Here is a 25,287-nt window from a genome sequence, read left to right as displayed (position 1 = left end):
GTAACCTGAATAACAATCACTTCTAAATAATTCATGGGTCAAAGAAGAAATCAAAGAGAAATTAGAAAATATTTAACCTAAATGAAAATAACTACTCAACATATCAAAATTTGTGAAATGTTACTAAAGGAGTACTTGAGGAGAGGGGGGAATTTATAGCACTAACGACCTATATAAGAAAAGTCTCAAATTAATGACTTCAAAATCTAAAACTTAAAAAGAAAAAATTACACCTGAAGTAAAGAGAAAGCAAATAATAAAATCACACCAGAAATCAAAGAAATGAGAAAATAAAATAAAATAAAGAAAACCACTGAATCCAAAGTTGGTTCTTTGAGAAGATACGTAAAACTAATACACTTTTAGTCAGAGTGATCAAGGGAAAAAAGAAAGAAGAAATGAATTAGCAATATCAAGAATAAGAGCAGTGACATTACTACAAATTCAACAGATATTAAAAGAATAATAAGCAAATATTATGAACTCTATTTCAACAACTTAAATGACATAAACAACTTACATTCAACAACTTAAATGACATAAACAAATTCTTCATAAACAAATTCTTCATTCAACAACTTAAATGACATAAACAAATTCTTTGAGAAATACAAACTACCAAAGTTTAAACAAGAAGAAATCAATCATCCAAGTAGCTGAATTTTTAGTTAAAAGTCTTCCAACAAAAACAATGTCCAGACCCAGATGGTTTCACTGGTAACAACAAATATTTAAGGGAGAGATAATATCAATTATACACAAACTCTTCTAGAAAATTTAAAAAGAGGGAATACTGCCCAGCTATTCTATGAATCCAGCATTAACCTGGTGTCAAAATCAGACAAAAAAACATTAGGAGAAAAGAAAATTACCTATGTTCATCAACATGTGAAGAAATTTTAACAAATAAATTCCAACAACATATAAAAAGATTAATTCTTCATGACCACATGGGGCTTATCTGCATAATGCAACTTGGTTTAACAATAAAAAAATCAATCACTGTAACTCCCCCATATACTAACAAATTTAAAAAGAAAAGCCATGTGATCATCTCTATAGATCCAAAAAAAGCATATGGCAAGCCCAACGTCCATTCCTGGAAAAATCTCTCAGAAGTTTTAACAGAAGGAAACTTCCTCAGTCTAATAAATGGCACTACATTAAAGCCTACAGCTAACATCACACTGAATGGTAAAAGACTAAATACTTTTCCTCCAAGATCCAAAACAAATCAAGTTGTTCTGTTCTCACCACTTCCATTCAAAATTATACTAGTTGTAATAAAGTACAATCAGAAAAGAAAAAATAATAATAACAATAAGGCATCCAGATTAGAAACCAAGAAGTAAAACAGCCTTCACTCACAGACTACATGACCAGCAACAGAATATCTCTATAGAATGGAATCTACAAAAAAGTACTGGAATTAATAAGTTTTAAAAATCTGTGCAGGACATAATGTCAACACACAAAACTCATTATATTTCTATATACTGGTAACTAACAATCAGAAATGGAATTTTAAAAACAATACCATAGGGGCTTCCCTGGTGGCACAGTGGTTAAGAATCCGCCTGCCAATGCAGGGGACATGGGTTCGAGCCCTGGTCCAGGAAGACCCCACATGCTGCGGAGCAACTAGGCCCGTGCACCACAACTACTGAGCCCGCACTCTAGAGCCCGTAAGCCACAACTACTGAAGCCTGTGTGCCTACAGCCCGTGCTCCACAACAAGAGAATCCACCGCAATGAGAAGCCCACGCACCGAAACGAGGAGTAGCCCCCGCTCACTGCAACTAGAGAAAGCCCGGGCACAGCAACAAAGACCCAACGCAGCCAAAAATAAATAAATAAAATAAATAATTTTTTTAAGTCTTTAAAAAAAATAACAAAATAAAATAAAATAAAAACTATACTATATATAACAGCATCAAGAAGTATGAAATACTTATAAATCTAATAATATATGTGAGAGACCTATATAGAGATCACTAAAAAATATTGCTCAGAGAAACTAAAATGATCTAAATAAACAAAATTATATTATCTTCCCATGGGGTCAGAAAACTTGGTATTGTCAAGATGTCATTTCTCCCCAAACTTATCTATGGATTTAAAGCAATCCCAGTCAAAATCCCAGAAGGCTTTTCTTCTGTAGCAATTAACAAAACAGTACTAAAATGTATATGAAAATGCAGAGGACCTAAAATAACCAAACACTATAAAAGAACAAATTTAGAACAGTAACACTACCTGATTTCAAGACATATTACAAAGCTGCAGTAATCAAACAAGTGTGGTATTGCATAAAAACAGCCAAAGATCAATAGAAACACTATAAAGCACAGAAAAAAGACACATAAATATACGGAAAATTTTTTATAAACATGCAAATGAATTCATTTGAGAATAATCTTTTCAACAAATGGTGCTTTAACAGTTGAAAATCATATACAAAGAAATGAACTTCAAATCCATACCTCATACCATATTAAATAACAAACTCAGAATGGATCACAGACCTATATGTAAAACTATATTTTAAAAGTTGCAGAAGTAAATACAAGGGAAAACTTTTGTGACCATTGGTTAGGTTAAGATTTCTTAGATAACAACATCAGAAGGACAATCTGTAAAACAGTAACTTGATAAACTGAATCTCATCAAAAATAAATACTTTTACTCTTCAAAACATACTCAAGAGAATGAAAAAAAACCACCCAGAAAGTGGGTGAAAATAAATCACATCTAATAAAGGACTTGTACCCAGATTATTTAAAGCAATCTCAAAACTCAGTAATAAGAAAATAATCTTATTTAAAAATAGACTTAGGGCTTCCCTGGTGGCGCAGTGGTTAAGAATCCACCTGCCAATGCAGGGGACACGGGTTCGAGCCCTGGTCTGGGAAGATCCCACATGCCGCAGAGCAACTGGGCCCGTGAGCCACAACTACTGAGCCTGCGCGTCTGGAGCCTGTGCTCCGCAACAAGAGAGGCCGCGATAGTGAGAGGCCCGCGCACCGCGATGAAGAGTGGTCCCTGCTCGCCGCAACTAGAGAAAGCCCTTGCACAGAAATGAAGACCCAACACAGGCATAAATAAATAAATAAATAAATAAATAAATAAATAAATAAATAAATAAATAAATAAAAATAGACTTAGATGTGAAGATCCTTCACCAAACAAGATAAAAGATGGCAAGTAAGCACATGAAAAGATGCTCAATGTCATTAGTAATTTGGAAAATATGTATTAAAACCACAATGAGAGGGACTTCCCTGGAGGCGCACTGGTTAAGAATCCACCTGCCAATGCTGGGTACATGGGTTCAAGCCCTGGTCAGGGAAGATCCCACATGCCGCGGAGCAACTAAGCCCAAGTGCCACAACTACTGAGCCTGCATGCCACAACTACTGAAGCTCGCACGCCTATAGCCCATGCTCTGCAACAAGAGAGGCTACCGCAATGAGAAGCTCGTGCGCCACAACAAAGAGTAGTTCCCGCTCGCCGCAACTAAAGCCCGCGTGCAGCAACAAAGACCCAATGCAGCCAAAAATAAATAAATTTATTAAAAAAAAAAAAAAAACACCACAAGATACCACCACACACCTATTAGAATGGCTAAAATTTAAAACAATGACCATACCAAGTGTATCCATACAAGGATGTAGAGGGACTGAAACTCATATACTCCAAGTAGGAATGTAAAATTAGATAACTACTGCGGAAAAAGTGTTTGGCAGTTTCTTAAGCTTATAGATATCTACTATATAAATATCCACACAAATACTTATTTAAGAATGGCCATAAGAGCTTTTTTGTAATAATCAAAAATTGGACATAACCCAAGTACCCATCAAACAGGACAAGGGATAGACAAATTGTGGTATAGGAATTACCATTAAGCAATAAAAAAGAATAAACTATTGATACATGGATAAATCTCAAAATAATTATGCTGAGTGAAAGAAGCCAAACAAAAAGGACATTCTGTGTGGTTTTATTTACTTAAAAACTCTAGAAAATGAAAACTAATCTAGGCAGAAAAGATATACAAATGGGCATGAGAAAACTTTAGAAAGGGATATACATGTTCATTATCTTGATCGTGGTGATAGTTTCCTATTAAACTTTATACTTTAAATATGTGCTGTTTATTGTAACTAGCTGCTAGAAATTTAGTCACATGTTGCTAGTGGCTACTGTAAAGTACATCTAAAGCCTCTCCCTTACCCAGTCTTCCCACTCACCATGCCTTCACCTAGTACACCAGCAAAAGATGCACCAATTCTCTGGACAGAAGTAGCTGTTTTAACCTCTACTTCGTGACACTTTAATCATTTCTATTAAAGCACTTTCCAGGTTGTACTGTTATTTACCTGTTTACCTGTTCACATGACTGTCTTCCCCAACAAATTACAAGCTCTTCCAGGAGGAGGACCATACCCATATCACCTTTATAATCCCAGATACCAAGCACAGAGCCTGACACAAAGTGTATGCTGAATAAATGTTGGTTAAATAAAGCATACAATTCATATCTTTTATGAATGTTTTTCTTAAGTCTTCTTACATTGTTTTCTACATAAAGAAATACAACAATTGATGCGTGTATGTGATAAGGAAATTGTCAAATCATCCTCACCTAAAAGAAATGTTTTTAATTCATACCTGACTGAGTTTCAAGGAAACTTTTTTTTTTTTTTTGCAGATCGAGTTTTACATCTATAATTTTTCATCCAATAAAATGACTGAATTCCTGTATGTAACAGACAATGCTCTATGTACTCAGAATTATAGAATAAAACAAAGTAAAACAAAACAACTTTACATTCTGGTTTAATAATTAGAAGAGTGAGATTATGATGCTTTTTGGCAGATACTTTTCAAAAATTACTGAGATAACAAAACTGTGTATTAATAAGTATTCATAATAATATTAACATATGTAGAAATATACAAATTATGTTTAATTAGGGTACAGTATAATGCAACAGTCAATGAAATAAATAACCCAGAACACCTAAAAACATAAATAGATATCTCAAATAATTGAATAGAATGAATAAAGATAAAATCAAGGATTTCAACCATATTTTTAAACGTTAACAACTGCTTTGCCTTTTCAGAATGCTGTGAAAATGACCTTTTCTGGAAGTCACGAAATCAGGACATTTTCTCTCACACATTGTCACCAACAAAATCTGGCTGGAATCAAGAGAAATCAGGCAGAGAAAATCAGCTCACTTAGAAGTAATCTGTATTTGGGCCTTGTTGTCCATTTCTTATAGATGATGATTTCACTGGGGAAAAAGTGGGACTTTTCGTCCCACTTTCCATGTCCTGACCATGGAAAAGTGTAAGCATTCTTTTCCCTCTAATAATATAGAAGGATGAGTGCAAGAGGAAAATGTAGGAAGGTAAAATGGGGTGGTAATGCTTGTGATAATGGAACATGTTAATATTCTATAGAGGCCTCAAAAACTGCTGTTACTTCTGCACTTTTGGCTATGACCTCTGAGCTGACTCCATCATAAACTTCAGCCTTCATCTTCATTCTGAGGTGACTGCATCATTGAAAACAATGTTTTATCTTCTCAACTTACAAAAAGTGTTTACTACTCCACTGGTATTCACTCCAGCTTGTCTCAACAGTCTCTTCTGAAGTAAAGGGATTTTTTTAAAGGTCTGTCTACACAGATTACCCTGAGACTAAGAAACTCTCATATACTAGACTAAATTCTTCAAAGAGAGGAAAAAAATTCCTCTTTGTATATGAATTCTGATATTTTGGAGTTACAGCAACGTTTTCAGGTCACTTATGACACGAGGGCATCATGTAGGCTTTTCTGTAGAGATCCAGAGGATAGACTTTGTTTTTGTTGTTGTTATTGTTGTTGAAGGTGAAGCATCTGACACTACTGTGAATGATATTTTTTTAAAAGATTTATTTATTATTATTTATTTATTTATTTTATTTATTTTTGGCTACGTCGGGTCTTAGTTGTGGCACCCGGGATCTTTGTTGAGGCATGCAGCATCTTTCGCTGGGGGGCGTGGCCTTCGTCCTGGTGTGCAGGCTTCTCTCCAGTTGTGGCGTGCAGGTTTTCTCTTCTCTAGTTGCGGTGCACAGGTTCCAGGGGGCACAGGCTCTGTCGTTATGGCATGCAGGTTCCAGAGTGAGTGGGCTCTGTAGTTTGCGGCATGTGGGCTCTCTAGTTGATGCACACAAGCTCAGTAGTTGTGGCGCATGGGCTTATTAGTTGCCCCACGGCATGTGGGATCTTAGTTCCTCGACGAGGGATTGAACCCGCATCCCCTGCGTTGCAAGGCAGATTCTTTACCACTGGACCACCAGGGAAGTCCCCAGAGGGTAGACTTCAGCAATACACCACACTTCAAACTGTATACTGCTTTGTCATTTAGAAAGCATTTTCACATGCACATTTAAGCCTCACAAAATCCTTGTGAATAAGGCTTATTCACCTCCATAGTGATAAATAAATCGTATAAAATAAAAACCTTGACATCACCTCCAATGGCCCACTTCACCTCACACTACAAACTCAATTAAGAAGAGGTGCCATCTCAATGACTAAACAGTGAATATTTTTAAAATTAATTTTCTACTCTTGGATGTCCCCAAATTGGCATGGATTTGGAGCAGTTTCCTTCTCTGATTTCCTTTTATTATTTTTTCTTTTTAAGAACAAATAAAGTACTGAAAATTAAAAAAAAAAAAAAAAAACAGAGGAGGTCCCATCAATTCCACATCTACATGTTCTCACTTGTATCCTCACTAAGCGCTGCTACATGCAAAGCTGTCATTTAAGCTGTGCACCACACAACTTCAGGGGCATCACTCACAATGCAGTTTAACACCTGACCAGACATACACGGCTGTCCTGACTTCATGAATACTGCTCTCATTCAAGAACCCTGCCTCCACTCTCTCTGCTACACATTTTCTACTAGCCACATTTACCTTCCTAAGAAGAAAAGGGGACTTCTGATTTCAACCATGACGTAGTAACTGTGACTGAATTTAACCTGTCACTGCAAACAATCAGAAAATTGGAAAATATATGCTAAATGTCTGCTTCCAGATACTGGAAAACAAACCATGTAAGACTACGATCCCTGAGAAAAGGAAAACAAACTACATGAATTCTATCATCATCCTGGTTTCCTGCCTCAAGTTAATTTGCAGATCATTGTGCAGGGAGGGGATCTCAAGCAGAGTAGAGTGGTATCACTGAGTTGAAGGGCTAAAGATTAGAGTTCGAGGAGGCAAAGGCAGCTGGAATTTGTGGGGCAGAGATCCAGATGAGGAAGCTATATAGAAAAAGAGCTCCAGAAATCTTCATGGTATCCCCTTGAGTATGCTACTAACAGGAAATCACACAATATGGTAAAACTCCACCAAGGAAGGCAAAAATGAGCAAGGAATTTTAAGTTCAACAACTCCCAGAGCTCAAATGGGACTGAGAGATGTCTTAAAAGGTGGAAGCAGTCAGAGTGGAACATAAACATTGAAAATTCAAGGAATTCAATAAATATCTCAGAAGGGTTATGACTTAGCAACAAGGAAAACTATTTTTGGCATAAAAATTACACTATACCCACTCTAACAAAGCTTAAAAGCGACACTTGAAGGGACTGAGTTTACCTCTAGTAACTCAATCTCATGACATAACAAAGTCCTGTATTATTTAAAAGAAGACAACAGGGACTTCTCTGGTGGTGCAGTGGTTGGGAATCTGCCTGCCAATGCAGGGGACATGGGTTCGATCCCTGGTCCAGGAAGATCTCACATGCCACAGAGCAACTAAGTCCGTGGGCCACAATTACTGAGCCTGCGCTCTAGAGCCCACGCGCCACAACTACTGAGCCCACATGCCGCAACTACTGAAGTCCAAGCGCCTAGAGCCTGTGCTCCACAACAAGAGAAACCACCGCAATGAGAAGCCTGCATGCCGCAACGAAGAGTAGCCTCCACCTGCCACAACTAGAGAAAGCCCACAGGCAGCAACGAAGACCCAACGCAGCCAATAAATAAATAAATATATATATATATATATATAAAAATAAAAGACAACAAAATCCACTCAATAGTGTAAGATTCAAAATGTTCAGAATTTAATCAAAATTTACCAGACATGTGCAGACGCAAAAAAAAAAAGTGACCCATAACCAGAAGAAAAATCTGTCAATACAAATAAGCCTAGAATACAAATATATTAGCAAACAAAGACTTGAAAACAGCTATTATAAATTATTCACTGATTAAAAGAAAACCAGGAACACTGTGAAGAAAGAGATGCAAGACCAAAAAAAAAAAAAGGATTTCTAGAAATAAAATACAGTATCTGAAATGAAAAATTTACTGGATAGGATGAATAGATTAGACACTGCAAAAGAAAAGATCCTTAGCTTGACGACACAATAATAGAAACTATTAAAACTGAACTGTAAAGAGAAAGAAGGCTGAAAAAAAAAAATAGAACCTCCGTAACCTGTGGAATAACATCAAGAGAACCAACATAATTGTAATTGGAGTCTGTGAGGGAAAAACATTTGAAGATACAATGACTAAAGTGTTTCAACTATAAACATACATATCAAACAAACACACACATACATACAGGCATAGAAATCTTAAAACCAAATTACTGAAAACAGGAACTTTTAAAAGCAGCCAAAGGGAAAAAAATATTATGTAGAAAAGAACAAAGAAGAATTATTGCAGACTTATGAAAAACAATGAAAGGCAAAAAAACAAAAACAAAACACACACAATAGAAAGACATGTTTAAATTGTCAAAAGAAAAAAGTCAACATAATTCTATATCCAGCAAAAGTACCCTTCCAAAATAACGGCAAAATAAAAACTTTTTAGGGCAGCAAAAAATAAAGAGAATTCACTGTCTGCATTCTATACTATAAGAAATTTAAAAAATGCTTCAGGCAGAAGAAAAATGAGACAAAATAGAAAACCCGATATACACAAAGGAATGAAGAATGATGTAAATGGAAAATATATGGATAAATACAAACTCTCTCATAAGACTAATTAAGAAAAAAGAGAAAAGACACAATTACCAATATCGAGAGAGAAAGGTGAAACATGACTACATATCCAACGCAATAAAAGGATAATAGAATATTATGAATAGTGTTAGACCGGGGGCGACCCAGGCGTGGCGCCGGGCAACACGAGCGGCAGCCTCCTCTATGGCCAGGAGTCTGCACTCCCTCCAACAGCTCCCTTCAACCTGGTGGACATCAACAACGTGAGCCCCTCCAGCGGCTTCGTGACCTAGCTTCTGTGGCCCGAACTGGACCCAGGGTACATTCCACTGCAGCAGCCGCAGCCGCCACGTGGCGGGCTGATGGGCAAGTTTGTGTTGAAGGCATCGTTGAGTGTCCCTGGCAGCGAGTACGACAGCCCGTCGGTCATCAGTGTTAGCAAAGGCAGCCTGGACGGCAGCCACCCGGTGGTGGTGATGCCCTACAGCAGCAGGCTGGCACGCATGTGTCCCAAGATCAAGCAGGAGGCTGTCTCCTTGTGCACCGTCGGTCGGCCCCTTGATGCCCACTTGGGCACTGGACCCCATCTCGGCAATGGCCACCGGCTGCCTGCGCATGACTTTCCCCTGCGGCGGCAGCTCCCCAGCAGGACCACCCTGACCCTGGGTGCCGAGGAACTGCTGAGCAGCAGGGACTGCCATCCTGCCCTGCCGCTACCCCTGGGCTTCCATCCCCACCCAGGGTCCAACTACCCTCCCTTCCTGCCCGACGAGATGCAGCTGCAGGTCCCACCGCTCCATTACCAAGAGCTCATGCCACCCAGTTCCTGCAGGCCGGAGGAGCCCCAGCCAAAGAGGGGGAGAAGGTCGTGGCCCCGGAAAAGGACGGCCACTCACACCTGTGATTACGCAGGCTGCGGCAAAACCTACCCGAAGAGTTCTCATCTAAATGCACACCTGCGAACCCACACAGGTGAGAAACCTTACCGCTGTGACTGGGACAGCTGTGGGTGGAAATCTGCCCGCTCAGATGAACTGACCAGGCACTACCGCCAACACACAGGGCACCGCCTCTTCTGGTGCCAGAAGTGCGACCAGGCATTTTCGAGGTCGGACCACCTTGCCTAACACATGAAGATGCACTTTTAAATCCCAAAACAGTGGATATGACCCACACTGCCAGGCGAGAATTCAGTATTTTTTGCCTTTCACACTGTCTTCCCGGTGAGGGGAGGAACCCAGCTTGAAAGCACTACAACCATGGTCAAGTTCCCAACAAGTAAACTTGTAAATGGATAATCTGAAGACATGAGGAAACCAAATGACAAAGAACAGACGGGGTCTGTGACTGGATCTTCTATCATTCCAATTCTAAATCCAACTTGAATATATATTCCTGGACTTAGAAAATGCCAAGGGGGTGACTGGATGTTGTGGATATCAGGGTATAAATTAGACCCCTGAGTTGAAGGGAGGGAAGACCAGAATCCCCTGAATTGTTTCGATGCAATATAAGCATAAAGATCACCTTGTATTCTCTTTGCCTTCTAAAAGCCATTACTACGATCTTAGAAGAAGAGGAAGAAATTCAGGTACAGAAAATGTGTTTTAATAGCCTAAACGATGGTGCTTGGTGAGTCTTGGTTCTAAAGGTACCAAATGAGGCCAAAGTTCTCAAACTGCTGCATACTTTGACAAGGAAAATCTATTTTTGTCTTCCAGTCTACATTTATGATCTAAGTCAGGTAAATACACCTGGTTTACGTCAACGTTTTTATGCACACAGTCTGTCATGCGCTGTGGTTTCAGATGTGATGGTTTATTCCAAAGTATGCCTTAAGCAGAACAAATGTTTTTTTCTATATAGTTCCTTGCCTTAATAAATATGTAATATAAATTTAAGCAAACTTCTATTTTGCATATTTGTAAACTACAAAGTAAAAAAATGAACATTTTGTGGAATTTGTATTTTGTATACTCAAGAATTAAGTTTTAAATAAACCTATAATATTTTATCTGAAGAAAAATGAATAGTGTTAGGCCAATAAATTCAATAACAAATGAAATGGACAAATTCCTTGAAAGACACACATTACAAAAATTGATTCAAGAAGAAACAGAAAACCTGAATGGCCTTAAATCAACTAAAGAAATTAATTACAATTTAAAACCTTCTTATATAGAAAACACTAGGCCTAGAAGGTCTCACTGGTGAATTGCTATATATCTAAGGAAGACAACACCACTTCTACACACTCTCAGAAAATAGAAGAGGAGCAAGGGAACACTTCCTAATTCATTAGATGAGCCCAGCATGACTGATGACAAAACAAGACACAGACCCAAAAAAAGAAAAGAATTTACAGCTCAATATCCATCATAAATACAGATATAAAAATCCTTAACAAAATATTAACAAATTAAATTCAGTAATATGAAAATGATACATTATGACTAGGTAGAATTTATTCCAGAAACACAAACTTGATTTAGCATTCAAAAATCAATTAGTGTTATTTATTACATGAACAGAACAAAGGAGGAAATCCATCTGATGATATCAATGGATTCAAAGAAAGCATTTAATAAAACTTCAATGCATTCATGATTAAAAAAAAAAAATCACTCAACAAACTGGTATTAGAAGGGTATTTCCTCAGGATCCAGGAATGGGCATATGTTAAAAGCTCCCCAGGTGATGTTAATACATTGTTGGGTTTAGAATCAAGGAAGAGCCAATCCCTCCACCAAACACATTTTAACAATGATGACTTCACCAAATTTTGATATTAAATAACTGTGGTATTTGATAACAGTATATTACACAACTGTCCATGAGACTAGTTTTTCTTTAAATAATCTGAATAACTAGCTAGTGCTGCATAATTGTATGGATCACCTTTGAAATCTGATTCCACCACTTAGTAGCTGTTACTCAACCACCTAAGCCTGTTTCCTCATCTGCAAAAAAAAGGGAGTAAAACTAAATCTGCCTCAAAGAGTTATTATAAAGATTATGTTAAATAATTCATGTAAAAGCGTGCCCTGTGCACAAGGCCTATACATAAAGAACTAATATCTTATTGAATGTTTCTATTACAATAAAACTAACTGCTTGTTTTCTAAAGGGTTTTTAGCTTCATTAAGTCATATGTTTTGTACAATTATGTCACTTTCTATAACAGGTCAAATCATTACACATATTTTAGGAAATCAAAATATCCTAGTAAAATAAATACGGGCTCAAGAATGCCCTTTATATAGTGATCCCCTACTCACCCTCTCTTGTTAAGTGAAAAGGTTAAGTTGCAGAACTGTTGTTCCCTATTGTGTAAAAACAAGAGCTAGGGGCTTCCCTGGTGGCGCAGTGGTTGAGAGTCTGCCTGCCAATGCAGGGGACACGGGTTCGAGCCCTGGTCTGGGAAGATCCCACATGCCGCGGAGCGACTGGGCCCGTGAGCCACAACTACTGAGCCTGCGCGTCTGGAGCCTGTGCTCCGCAACAGGAGAGGCCACGATAGTGAGAGGCCCGCGTGCCGCAATGAAGAGTGGCCCCCACTTGCCGCAACTGGAGAAAGCCCTCGCACAGAAATGAAGACCCAACACAGCCAAAAATAAATAAATAAAATAAATTTAAAAAAAAAGAAACGTTTCACATATTTCAAAAAAAAAAAAAACAAGAGCTAGGTATCGCTTGCATATGCATGAAAAACTCTGAGAAGAAACTGAACAGAGTAAATCTCTGCCAAGGGAGTGGAAATGGGGAACAGGAAGTAATGACGAGAAGAACTTTTGTTTTTCACCATATAGCTTTCTATGCTATTCAGATTTTTTTTAGCTTTGGCTTGTATTTTTATAATTTTTCAAAAATAGTTAACAGAAGAAAACATTTTCAGCACTTACATATAGGCTTTCAAAATTAATTTAAAATTTAACACTTTCCCCTCCAGTGTCACCTAGGTTAGTGAAAACCACTACAAATAGATAAAAATACACTTCCTCTGGAAACAACACTTCCATAACAGAACAGACAACTTCATTCAAAAGCCAACAAGCCTTTAAAAGAAGAAGAAATTGGAGGGGAGTATAAAATTAACCGCTTCTTTTCACAATCTCTGAAGACCCACTTTGGATTTTGCCTGAACCCTTTTACACCGTTTATTTACATCTAAACCAGCTGAGCCATACCAAAATATTCCTATGTTATTGGTCCAATATCACAGCAACTTGTTCATCTTACATCGGAACACTAAACAAATGCTTTCCTAGAGCTTCCCAAGACGATTTTTATATCGAAATACACTGCTTATGATACATTCTTCTAAACGAAGGTAACAGTTGAAAACTCCAAGCTAGTATAGGAATATTGGATACCAAAAAAATATTTTCCTACCGCAACCCAGTCTGAGGATTATTTGCAATACAAAAAGTTCTAAAAATTAGGTACTCTTTAAACATCAACGAGATAGTCAATCAAAACAGTTAGATTATTATTAAATGTTAACAAAAGCTCCTTTTTTTCTGAACTTTCTTGCTATTCAGTGAACATCTTCACCAAAAAGTGTCATTTATATTTTTGAAATGTGTTTACAAACACAGCTTTGTTTCACAAAATTCAAAAATACAAAGCCTCCATTCAAATCATAAAAATACCAATTACCTCATCTTTGACTCACTGAATAAACACAAACCTGCTCCTTTCACAGGGATCAAATGGGCACTTTCAGAGAGCTAAAAATCAATCTTAGGCGGTAAAGGTGGCATCTCAGAAATCTGCAGGTTTCCAAGCAATGAAAGTTGCTGTTTGAAATAAACACTCTGTTAAACTACACAAGGCAATATAGTCTATACATTTCCAGGGTAAGCTATATAAGAACTGAAAGTCTAGCAGCCACTATCTCAGATAAAGTGGTCTTAAGTCAGTGAGAAGCTTACAATGGACAATGTTTGTTCTGAGGTAGATTACTGAGATGAGAATTTTTATCATCTTTATCACAAAGGTCACATCTCCAAATTGATATACCCCTAGATCTCTCCTAACAAAACTCCTTAACTTTCAATTAATGTTTCCCTCAAAACAAAATTTTTCCAAATTCCACATACAAGGGTCAACTCAATTCCTGGCTTAAGAAAAAGAAAAGATAAAAAATACAATTTCCAAAGACTTCGTGTTGAGATTTGCAATCCAATTTCAAAATACAAAGACAACGTATTTTCTACAGTCGACAAAAGCAGTTTTTGGCCCAAAAATCTGAGGATGATTTTAGAAGCATTAAATAAAAGATGATGGTTCACCCTTCCACCAGAAATTAAGCAGGTGAATAGACTCAGTTCCATTAAATAAGATTATCTTTTTCTGCTCTTATAGATGTTTCCCCACATCTATTATAATGCTAGACCATATAACCTCTCTTCTGTGGTTTAACCCAACTGGCAAAAATCTAGGTTACTGTAGGAAAAGTATCACTTCCAAGGTTTTGGCCATCTAGTGGTTTCCAAACTGTGGTAAAATGGTTCCTACGGCCCTCATACAACAGAGCTCCTCTACCCAATCAAGGCCAGTATCAGACAAGTCATCCTCCCCACAATATGACGTTACTAAAGAACAAAAATGGCACACAGCCTGTGAAAAGAAAACACTATGGAAGAGTTTGCTCTTCAGAGCTAGGGCTAGCTGTGGTTCAGGAGAGGCAGCTGTATTCACATACAACCTCAGTGGCTCTACCACTTGGCCACTTCCTGCTCATCCTTGATGTTTAAATGTGGGGTCTTGGATGCACAAAGATCTTTTCAGAAGAAATACGAGAACAGGTGGAACATTCTAATAAATGAACACCACAGGTCTCCAGACAGCTAATACACACAAGTTCAGTGCTTCCTTAAAACTTCACCATGCAGCTGATATTAGGAAATAAAAATGCAATTTAGGATATTTAATCTAAGAAATTTAATTTAGGGAATTTAATCTTTCTTTCCAGCAATCTATCACACATCCCCAAACCTAAATATAGTCATTCACCAGGTGTTTGACCTTAAAGTAGGGTACTTTGCAGAAATACAAGTGTAAAACACTATCTTTGCTTTCAGAAAACATACAATCTAAGATATATATATAAATACATATATCTATATCTATATATATTTTAAATGAGAGTATTCTAAAACAGAAATCCTTTGTTCAGTATTCACAAGAAGCAGGCTTCAGTCTTCTTTTAAACTTTACAGTGTTAACCCATTAGCTGTCCAGCTACAATAACTGGCTGGACTCAAAATCTGCTGGCCATAACTGCCTATTGGCTTTAGCCTTGCCTTCAGGAGCAAACAAGAACAAGTACTTTCCTTTACCAGAGAGTCCTTTAAATATCTGGAAGCCATATTTTTACAAAATTATGACCTGAAATGGCTGGAAAAGATTTCATAAAGGAAAGGGGGCTCAAATGGCACAAAAATGGCAAGTAAGTATTCCAGTTTGTAAGAAAAGAATAACTAAAGGCAGGAGGTCAGGTAAAGAACAGTGCGACTGAACCATACAATTCAGACTGGGGAGTAGTGAGTATAAAACTGGCTAAAGTAAGTTCCTAACAGATTATTAAAGAACTTAAATGCCAAGGTGGGACTTCTGTTTGTTTTGATAGCCAATAGGGAACACATGTAGACTCTGAGACAAACCACAGGAGAAAGACGTTTTAAAGATATGAGGATTGTGTTTTGGACTAAACATTTGGGTCCCCCCCAAAATTCATCTACTGAAGCCAATATCTGGAGATGAGGCCTTTGATGGGTAATTAGGGTTAAATGAGGTCGTGAGGCTGGGGCCCCTGTGATGGCATTAGTGCCCTTATAAGAAAGGACACCAGAGAGTTCTCTCTCCCTTATCCCCTCTCACTCACACACTGAGGAAAGGCTATGTGAGAACACAGCAAAAAGGCAGCCCGTAAGCCAGGAAGAGTTGACATCAGAACCTGACAATGCTGGTACCCTGATCTTAGACTTCCAGCCTCCAGAACTGTTGGAAAATAAATTGCTGTTGTTTAAGCCACCCAGTCTGTGGTATTTTGTTATGGCAGCCTGTGCAGACTAAGACAGATTGGAAAAGAGAGCAAATGGCAGCAAGGAGGCCAAGTAAGAAGACTACTACAATGTCCAGTGGTGGAGTAACAGATTACAGCAGTAGCAGCAAGAATGCAGAAGCCATCAATTACCTATGAAGGAAAAATAAGCTACTTCACCTGGCCCCAGGGTTCTTAGAAATTATATTCAGGAACCCTAGCTATCCATTTCCAAGGTCCTTAGTTTTTCTGTTTCACCTACCATCTACTCTCATGTCACTGCAATTTAATAACGATCTTCAAGAGGGCATTAGGAATTATTACAATCAGAAGACACCAGAACTTTCTTGACTCTTGTCAAGTGACTGTCAAATCATCCTATAATCCTAAACCCAGTCATTGTCTTATCCTAAAGAACAATCAGCAAATACCTCCAATGGAGCCTACCAGTCCACAGGCCTCCATCAAGACCACCCCAATAGCAGTACTGGCTCTGGGTTCCATGAAGTTTGAATTTGCTGATTTCCTTCTTTAAAACAAAGTGAAAAGTTCTAAACAATACAATCCCATAAACACATACATACATGGAGTCAGTAAAAACCTCAATATTTCCCAATAAAAGGTGACCTAGGTGTTTTATATACCCAGACAAGCACACTAATTGGAAAGGGGCAGCACTGGGACCTGGGAAAGCCCTCATCTTCCCTAATCACAAAGAACCTGGCAACAGTAGCACCAACACACAGCCCCAGCCCTGATACCTTGTCATTTATGGATAAGACTAAGTCAACCCTTCCTGCTTCCAGCAGAGGCATATAGCAGATGAGAGTTCCACTTGCATTTCCCAACCTCATCCTTGCACCCTCTCATCCTCACTCAGGAGTATATCAAGGCCACCACATCCAGTACTTTAAAATCTTCAAAAGGTTAACTCTTACTGACACTAAAGTTTTGTTCAGATTACTGCTCATCAAACAAAGCAAAAACTTTCCTAAGAACTAGTCAACTGTCACCCTACTTAAGCCTGTGGTTAACCTTGTTACTACAACAGATCCTCAACAAGCATTTAAAGTTAAGCTGAGGGGACTTCCCTGGTGGTCCAGCGGTTAAGAATCCACCTTCCAATTCAGAGGACTCGGGTTCGATCCCTGGTCGGGGAACTAATATCCCACATGCCGCGGGGCAACTAAGCCTGCGCACCGCAATTACTAAGCCTGCGCTCTAGAGCCTGTGTGCCACAACGAAGAGCCCGCCCACCACAACAAAAGATCCCCCGGGGCCGCCACTAAGACCCGATGCAGCCAAATAAATATTTTAAAAATAAATAAAAATAAATAAAAAATAAAACTAAGGTGAGAATATAGGACTCAAAGGTACTAATTTGGGGGCTCTATGGTTTGAGATATAATTAACAGAGTTTACTTTATTGCTTTAACTTCCCTCATCTAACCACAAAGAGAAAGAACTCATTTGAAGAATTCTGAGATTTTGAGGATTACCAACTATAAGGGGTTCCTTAAGCTATTGCCCCTCTCAATCACCTGATTTAATCTTCAATAACTGACTGTTGGAAATGTATGAGTTTTGCATGAATAGTCACTCGTTCCACAACTTGTGAACTTGGAATCCCTTCAAGAGTTGCTATGCCACCTAACATAAGACAACTGATATTCGTACAAAATCACAAACCTCCACATTTTAGAAATAAATTCCTTAAAAATTATTTAATTTGATGACTATCACGACCCCTTAGGCAGTATTTTTATTCTCATTTTAGACGTGAGATAAACAGACTCAGAGAAGTTAACATACTGCCGTAGGATCACAAATCTGGTAAATGATAAAGCCAACAATGAACCAAAACTTTGTGACTCCAAACCCCTCCTCTTTCCAGCATACCACAATGTGTCTCTCTCTGTTCTCCACCACCTTAAAGTAAACAAACCATTCTACACAGACCAATAAAAAAACAACAGCACATTAGCGTGTTCTCTCAAATGCCTACTGATGCTCTTCAACAAAATGAAAGCCCAGTCTACTTTAAATAAATAATAATACAAGATGGACTAAAAAGCACCCTCTCAAATAAATCTTTTCATTTTACTGCACTGAAAAGTCTGTTGCCAAAATTAAATTTTAACAACTTCCATTAAAACCTCTTCTATATGTTTAATAACACTTTTAAACTACCCTTGGAATAACTATTTTCCATCTGCTTTTACTTGCCTTTATAACTAAACAAACACTAAATCTTTGAAAAGGGGCAAGTGAAAATAATGAATTTTCCACACCATGAAACAACCATTCTTTTCTATGGCCTCAACTAAATAATATCTGTGAATATTCCAATATCTTACAACTATCAAATTTCATCTTCCTCCCAAGGCGCAAAGTCTGATGACAGCTAAACAATAAAAGAAGACCACACACAAAAAGAATTATACTCTCCTTGGGCTTCCCTGGTGGCGCAGTGGTTGAGAATCTGCCTGCCAACGCAGGGCACACGGGTTCGAGCCCTAGTCTGGGAAGATCCCACATGCCGCGGAGCAACTAGGCCCGTGAGCCACAATTACTGAGCCTGCGCGTCTGGAGCCTGTGCTCCGCAAGAAGAGAGGCCGCGATAGTGAGAGGCCCGCGCACCGCAATGAGGAGTGGCCCCTGCTTGCCGCAACTAGAGAAAGCCCTTGCACAGAAACGAAGACCCAACACAGCCATAAATAAATAAATAAAATAAAATAAATAAAAATTAAAAAAAAAAAAAAAAGAATTATACTCTCCTAAAGACATTTCGGACTGTAGTTGTCTATATCTTATATCTTGTAATACCAACAAAAAAAGTTTTATTTTATGGAGGCTTTTGATTATTCTGTTTTCTTTTTTAACAATAAATAAATCTTGAAGCACTTTCTTTTGGAGATTATCAGCATGGCACCATTTAAGCCTCCAGTTACAACAAAAAATTTTAAAGATTTCTGGAGATATTAAATTCCTCCTCATGACAAACCATACTCTGGTGTAGATTGGTATCAGTGCAGGTGCAACTATGACTGATCAGTGTGCTACTTCTGAGGGGCAATACGAAACCACAGGCAAATGTGTATCACTGTTGATTTCTCTATTTCCTCTGTAAAATGAACAATTACCAACTTCCTACAAGAATTATGGACTAAATAGTGAATGACTAAATATTTATGAAGTACATTTATCATTATTGATTTTTTTTAAATAATACGACTCCTCCCATTCCCCCAATCATTCACTGGGCAAAGTCCCACTGCTCTACAACTTGTTCGGCAAGTCTCAGAGTCTACTCACTCTGGCAATACTCTGAAGTTCGACAAGAGATGTTATATAAAGTATGAAGGCAAGACAGACCCTGGCTGTATGGCCTGTTCTGTGTTCCCACAGCAGGGAATCTCAAACCTCTACAAACTTTATGTGGATTTAATTATTCAATATTATATAATGATTCTTCAGACAGTAACACTGGTAATGAACAAGGAACAGGTTTACAAGGGAACCAGAAAAGTCAGTATAGCCAATTGACCTGCCTCTCAAAACAGATACACAAAGACTAGTTTATTACACACTCACTTCATTGCTACTTTCATAGTTATATTAAACAGTAATGGGACTGAGCCGATGACAGGCTCCTGAGGAAAATTTCATACACTCATTAGAATCACAATTTGCTTTTAATGAAGATACCTTTAATGAGTATACTGCAGGAATAAACATCATGCTACTAACCCATGAAAACTTTTAACCGATATAAAAGTAGAGAATAAAATTACCAAAGACTGGTTTTGTTGTCTGTCCTCTATGAAACCAAATCTTAGCTCCTCCTTTTCTTCATGAATATGACTTGTAGGATTTTCTTCTGTTTGCTCTCACACAGTTAAATTTGGATAAGGGTCAAGGTTGAGGCTTTATCTTGGAGGTAATCACATGCTGCTGACTTTTTATATATGTATATATACATAATTATTTCTTACTTGGTTTTATATATTTATATAAATATATGTTAGCATCCTGAAAATTTCCATGTAAAATGACCAGGGAAATATCACTATACTCCTTGGCCCAAAAGATGAAAAGCTTATACCTCCTCAAAATGAAAACTGACTTCCTAAAACAACGTATAGGGCAAACTTCTCAAACCACAAAGCTCAGTCCGAAAAGCTTATACTGTATTCCAAGAAGAATTTCCTTTATATTAACAAGTCCACCACAATTTTTTTCTGTATTTAAAATAATTGTCTCTAGCCTAGACTTTTAGTCCAAAAGAGAAATTCTTATTCTGAGTTGAAAACAACAACAGGGGGGAGGGGGTGGGGGAGATTCACACACACACACACACACACACACACACACACACACACACACACACACACAAAGGGAGGTCTATAATACCTTTTCGGAAATCCATGACGCCGGGTGGGTTTTAGAATTCCATTTTTCAGATTTTAGAAAAGAAATACAGTATACATACCATATCATACAAATCACCCCCAGCACCTGGTAATCATACAGTAACTACAAAAATAGGAAATGTCAATGGCCTCCCTTCAGATAAGATCGAATCTTGCCACTAAAATAGTTTATGCTGAATTTAAAGGAAAAAATTTGATTCAGATCTTTTCCGATTTCAGAATGGCAGATCACTAATTGTGGACCTTTGGCAAGTAAAAAGGTGGTCTTGACATACAATAAATAAACTGTGCTATCACCTAAAATAAAAAGAACTAGCTGATGCTTAAATAAGAGACACTTAGGATATTTAATAAAGTCTTAAAGTGGATCTAATTACTTGCCTAGTTGGAAAAGCATAATCAATTCAAGCTGCCTGTAAGTTGCCACCAAGAGATTCAACATGCATCATCTTCCCCCTTTAACTTTATTCCAAATTGGGACCAACACTGAAAAACATTTTCCAAAACCTAAGTATGTCAAAGTCAGCTGGATACAGTAGGGTTTCCAAATAGCAAAAATCTAAGAGGACCTCCTAACTCAAGAGAACTCAATGATTTTCATCCCTTGTTTATGAATGCCCATATAAACTCAGATTCTCTAAACTAACCTGCGGCCAAATCATGCTTCTTCCGTAAGTTCAAAGTAAGCCTAGCATTTTTTCCTCTCCAGTAGCATAGTAAACCTTTTTTTTATTCCCAACAATCTCAAAACAACATACGCCTCAGAACAAAGAGGCTGGATGACTGTAATTCCCTCCAAGCAGGGATCCCCATGGTGTCCCACCACTAACTCATAACTCTTGCTGAGAGCAGCAGCACATATGCTCATTGATTAGAGTTGTGTGATCAGATTAAGTTCAACCTGTGCTCTCTCTACATTAACCACCAGTGAAGTGGTGCAAGAGTCATCATGAGTTGATCCTGCTCATTTTAAAGCCTCACAATGGCTCACTGGCAAAACCACCAGAAGAAAACAAGTGAACAACTTCTGAGGGAGGCTAATTCCAGAAAGACTTCCTTTGAGTAACTGGAATAATTTTTCAAATTCAGAGTATTCCCTCAGTTCAAATTCAGGCACTTTCATAACACCTAAAACAGATCTGAGAAAATGACATCTTGGGCCAGCTTTCTTCATTTTTAATAACCAAAAATAAGGTATAGTAGTGGGTTTTTTTTTTAATAAAAAAGGTAGTATTCTCTGTCCTGTTCCTTATCTCAAATTGTTTTTTTATTTTATTTTGAAGGTTTCATCCCTGAGTCACTGTCCAATGCAATAAAAATTAGTAACCAATCCCTAATCTGTTTTCATTTCTGTGTGATCTTTAAGTCCCCAATCAGCTTACAGTAGCTTGGATGACTCACCATGGTCTTTATGAGAGCACATTTTTAACCTGGAACACATGAGAGCACATTTTTAACCTGGAACACACGAGAGCACATTTTTAACCTGGAACACATGAGAGCACATTTTAAACATGGAACAAAAAATCAAAGCTCTCCCTGTAAAAACATACAAGTCAGGGGTATGTGAAAAAATCACAGGATGATCTGGATAGAAAAAGAAAACAGAAGTTCAAATGACAGCTATATATATTACCAACAAATTTCTCTGTGCTTCAGCTTACGGAATAACAATTTGCTCCCTACCAAAACCATCCCCCTCCCCCAATGTAACATTCCCTTTTCATAGATTTTTGTAGGAGCAAGAAAAGATCCAGGATAAAGACAGCCAAAGAAGATATACTCTAAGGCTGGTCTTCTCACTAAAGAAAGGATAGTATAGGACTGCATCCCACTCCACCCTGGCCTCTATCCCCAAAGATACAAAGGAAAACAGGAGGAAGGCAATGTCATAAGCTAAACTCAATGCATTTTCCTAGAACTTCAGTTTTACTTAATGATTAATTAAAACATATTTCTATTACAACAAATATGTTTGTGCTAGGGAATAGAAAGTAAAATGCACATGAAGATTTTTAAGATAAGATTTCTTCTGCTCACTTACAATGTGTTGCTTCAGGCTCCCAGGGGAGTTTATGCTCCTTCCCTGCCATTAAGAAAAAAGTGGAGAAGCTCTACCCTAGAGACTCATTCTCTCCAACCTGTCTCCCAGCTATTCTATCCTCTCAGGTCACATCATTTTTATTTTATTTATTTATTTAGACTACACTTCATTCTAGAGAGGAAAATTTTCAAGCAACTGGAGAGCAATATAGAGAAAACACTACATCCAAGTGGAGATGCCTAAACATGAAAGAGGGTTTTCAAAAGGTGTACACATTTCTGTTTACCATTCTGCACTATATAACATGTAGTCCACAAAATAATAGTATTAAGAAGAAATGAGCTACAAAAAATAAAAGTAAGGTTATTAGGTACCTAATGACCTTTCAAAACTATTCTTCAGCCTGATTTTGGCACTAGAAAGCAACTCTGACATGTTGCCCTTGGGGGGCATTTCCTCACCCTCCCCACCGCCATAAAACATCACATTTTATCTAAAGTAAAATGAGGTAATGCCTATAAATAGCTTAGCATAGCACCTAGCATATGATAGTAGTTCAATAAACACTGGCTATAATACTGGTTATAATTATTACTATTAATAATAATATTACATTAGTATTACTTAAGAGGGTGCCATAGGCAGCTACAATTTTTGAATCTACAGTGTAGCAGACAATATACAGAGATAATCTTACTTGATCCTCATAAGGATTCTGAAGGTAAGCATTATCATCCACTCTTCATAAAGGAGAAAAGTATGCTCAGATCATTTAAATGACTTGCCTAGGGCCACCCAGCTAATAAGTTGCAAAGCACTGTTCCAATCCAGTCATCTGGCTCCTGAGCCCAATTCTTCCCACTGCACTATACTACCTCTCTTATAAAAAGTCAAGAATTCAAGGGCTCTCTCAGTGATCGACTCCAACTAGATTCCACTCCATTTCAATAAGCACAGGTCAAAGAATGACAGGAATTCCCTCCAGTCAACAGACAACCAAATTACACACAAATACAAATCTGCACCAAATGTCATCAAACACTCCATCCATAAATAAAAATTTGTATTTTTACATTAAATAATCAACCAAAGTCACTAATTCTATACATCTAACTCCACCATTAACATCAATTCTTGACCTGATCATTTATCTCCCTCTGAGTTCATTTCCCTAAGGGTATTCATTCACTCACTTAGTTTTAATTATAACTTGTAGGAACAAAAACCAAAATCTACATCTCCTATCCAAAGGAAATTGAAGTGTAGATAAAAATATATGCATGTACAAAAAGGTATTCACTATCATATTTTTTATAATAACAAAAAGCAAATCAACAAACAAAACCTCTAAACGTCAAGTAGTAAGATAACTGATTTGATAAGTTATGCTATATGCATCCCATGTAATAATACCATACAATAATTTTAAATGGAGCTTATGAAGAACCTTTAAGAACATGAGAAAATGCTCATAACATCAAGTGAAATAAAAAAGCAGGACATGAAATGAAACCATCAGTAAGCTCTCAACTTTGCAAACATAGAACAGGAAAAAAAGACTAAAAGGAAATAAATCAAAATGTAACAATTTTCTCTGTATAGTAAAATAATGGGTGTCTTTTTCCCCTTGTTGCTTTTTCTGTTCTCCAATTTTTTCAATGATGATTATGTATTAATTTTATAGGCAGAAAAGAGCTTTTTTTTAACCAAAATTTTTAACTCATCTTGCAGCACTCTTCTCTCATAAATCCCCAAGCTAGCCAAGAGTCCCAAGTCATGTGAAATTTAAAATGCTCAAAACATACCAGCATCTTTATTTATTTATTTTTCTCCAGCACTATATTCTCCAATTATGCCAGAACTGCAAAAGTAATTTCTCTTACGTACAGAAATCCAATCCTTCAAATTCTGTCAATCCTTTTCTTCTGGTATTTTTCCTTCTTACTTCCTATTTTCCCTTCCTACTTCCTATACTAATACCAAGTCCAAACCTTCACCAGCTCATCCCTAGATTAGCACAATAGCCTCCTGAATAAGTAAATGCTTTCCTTATTCTATTGCCTCACCACTAACAATTCACTCCACCACAGTTCACTCTGTGCCAGATACTGTTCCTGGAGCTTTACCTGTACTAACTCGGTTAACATTCATAACAACTCTATGAGGATAGCTACTATTATTAGTCCTATTTTACAGATTAAGAAATAGAAGCACAGAGAGGTTAAGATACGTACCCAAGGTCACCAGCTAATAAATGGCAATGATTAGATTTGAACCCATGCAGTCTGGCTCCAGATAACAGTATATAAATATGAGCTACTCAAGGAGTGCAGGAGTGGTAATCAATAAAAATCAGTTTCTCTTTCCCTGAACTGTGTACATACAGGCCCTTGGAGTAAGCCTCTCATTTCCGGGTCTCTTTTCATGCTATTCCACAACTGGGAGGACAGTTCTTCTCTTCCCTAATTCATTTTTCATATCTCCTTTAAAAGTCAACTTTAAATTCAACATTTTTGAGTTTTCCTTAAGCCAGTTCCCACACTCCTCAGCACATTCTTACTCTTATGGACTCAATTTAACCTATATTAATGTGCAGTTGTTGACATTTTTTATGTTATACAAGTTTATCTCACATTTTTACACTTTATCTTCCTGTCTAGATAATTAAATGCCTCCACTTTTTTTGATCTATGTCCTTCTCCATTTGTCACCTTCCCAAAAGCTAGTAG

General features: G+C 37.5%; 1 protein-coding gene and 1 pseudogene across 7 annotated transcripts in view; one reads left to right on the top strand and one right to left on the bottom strand.

The window, feature by feature from the left end:
• TCF12 (transcription factor 12) overlaps window positions 1-25,287 on the bottom strand; it is a 371,281-nt gene that overhangs the window by 338,914 nt on the left and 7,080 nt on the right. The gene's annotated exons all lie outside the window — the stretch shown is intronic.
• LOC309626824 (Krueppel-like factor 4 pseudogene) lies at window positions 528-24,936 on the top strand (annotated as a pseudogene). The gene has a single exon. The product of its transcript is annotated as a Krueppel-like factor 4 pseudogene (transcript).

The sequence above is a fragment of the Balaenoptera borealis genome (genome assembly GCF_965194805.1).
Source record: "Balaenoptera borealis genome assembly, chromosome: 3".
In the NCBI taxonomy this organism is placed as follows: Eukaryota; Metazoa; Chordata; class Mammalia; order Artiodactyla; family Balaenopteridae; genus Balaenoptera; species Balaenoptera borealis.
This window is presented reverse-complemented; position numbering and strand designations above follow the sequence as displayed.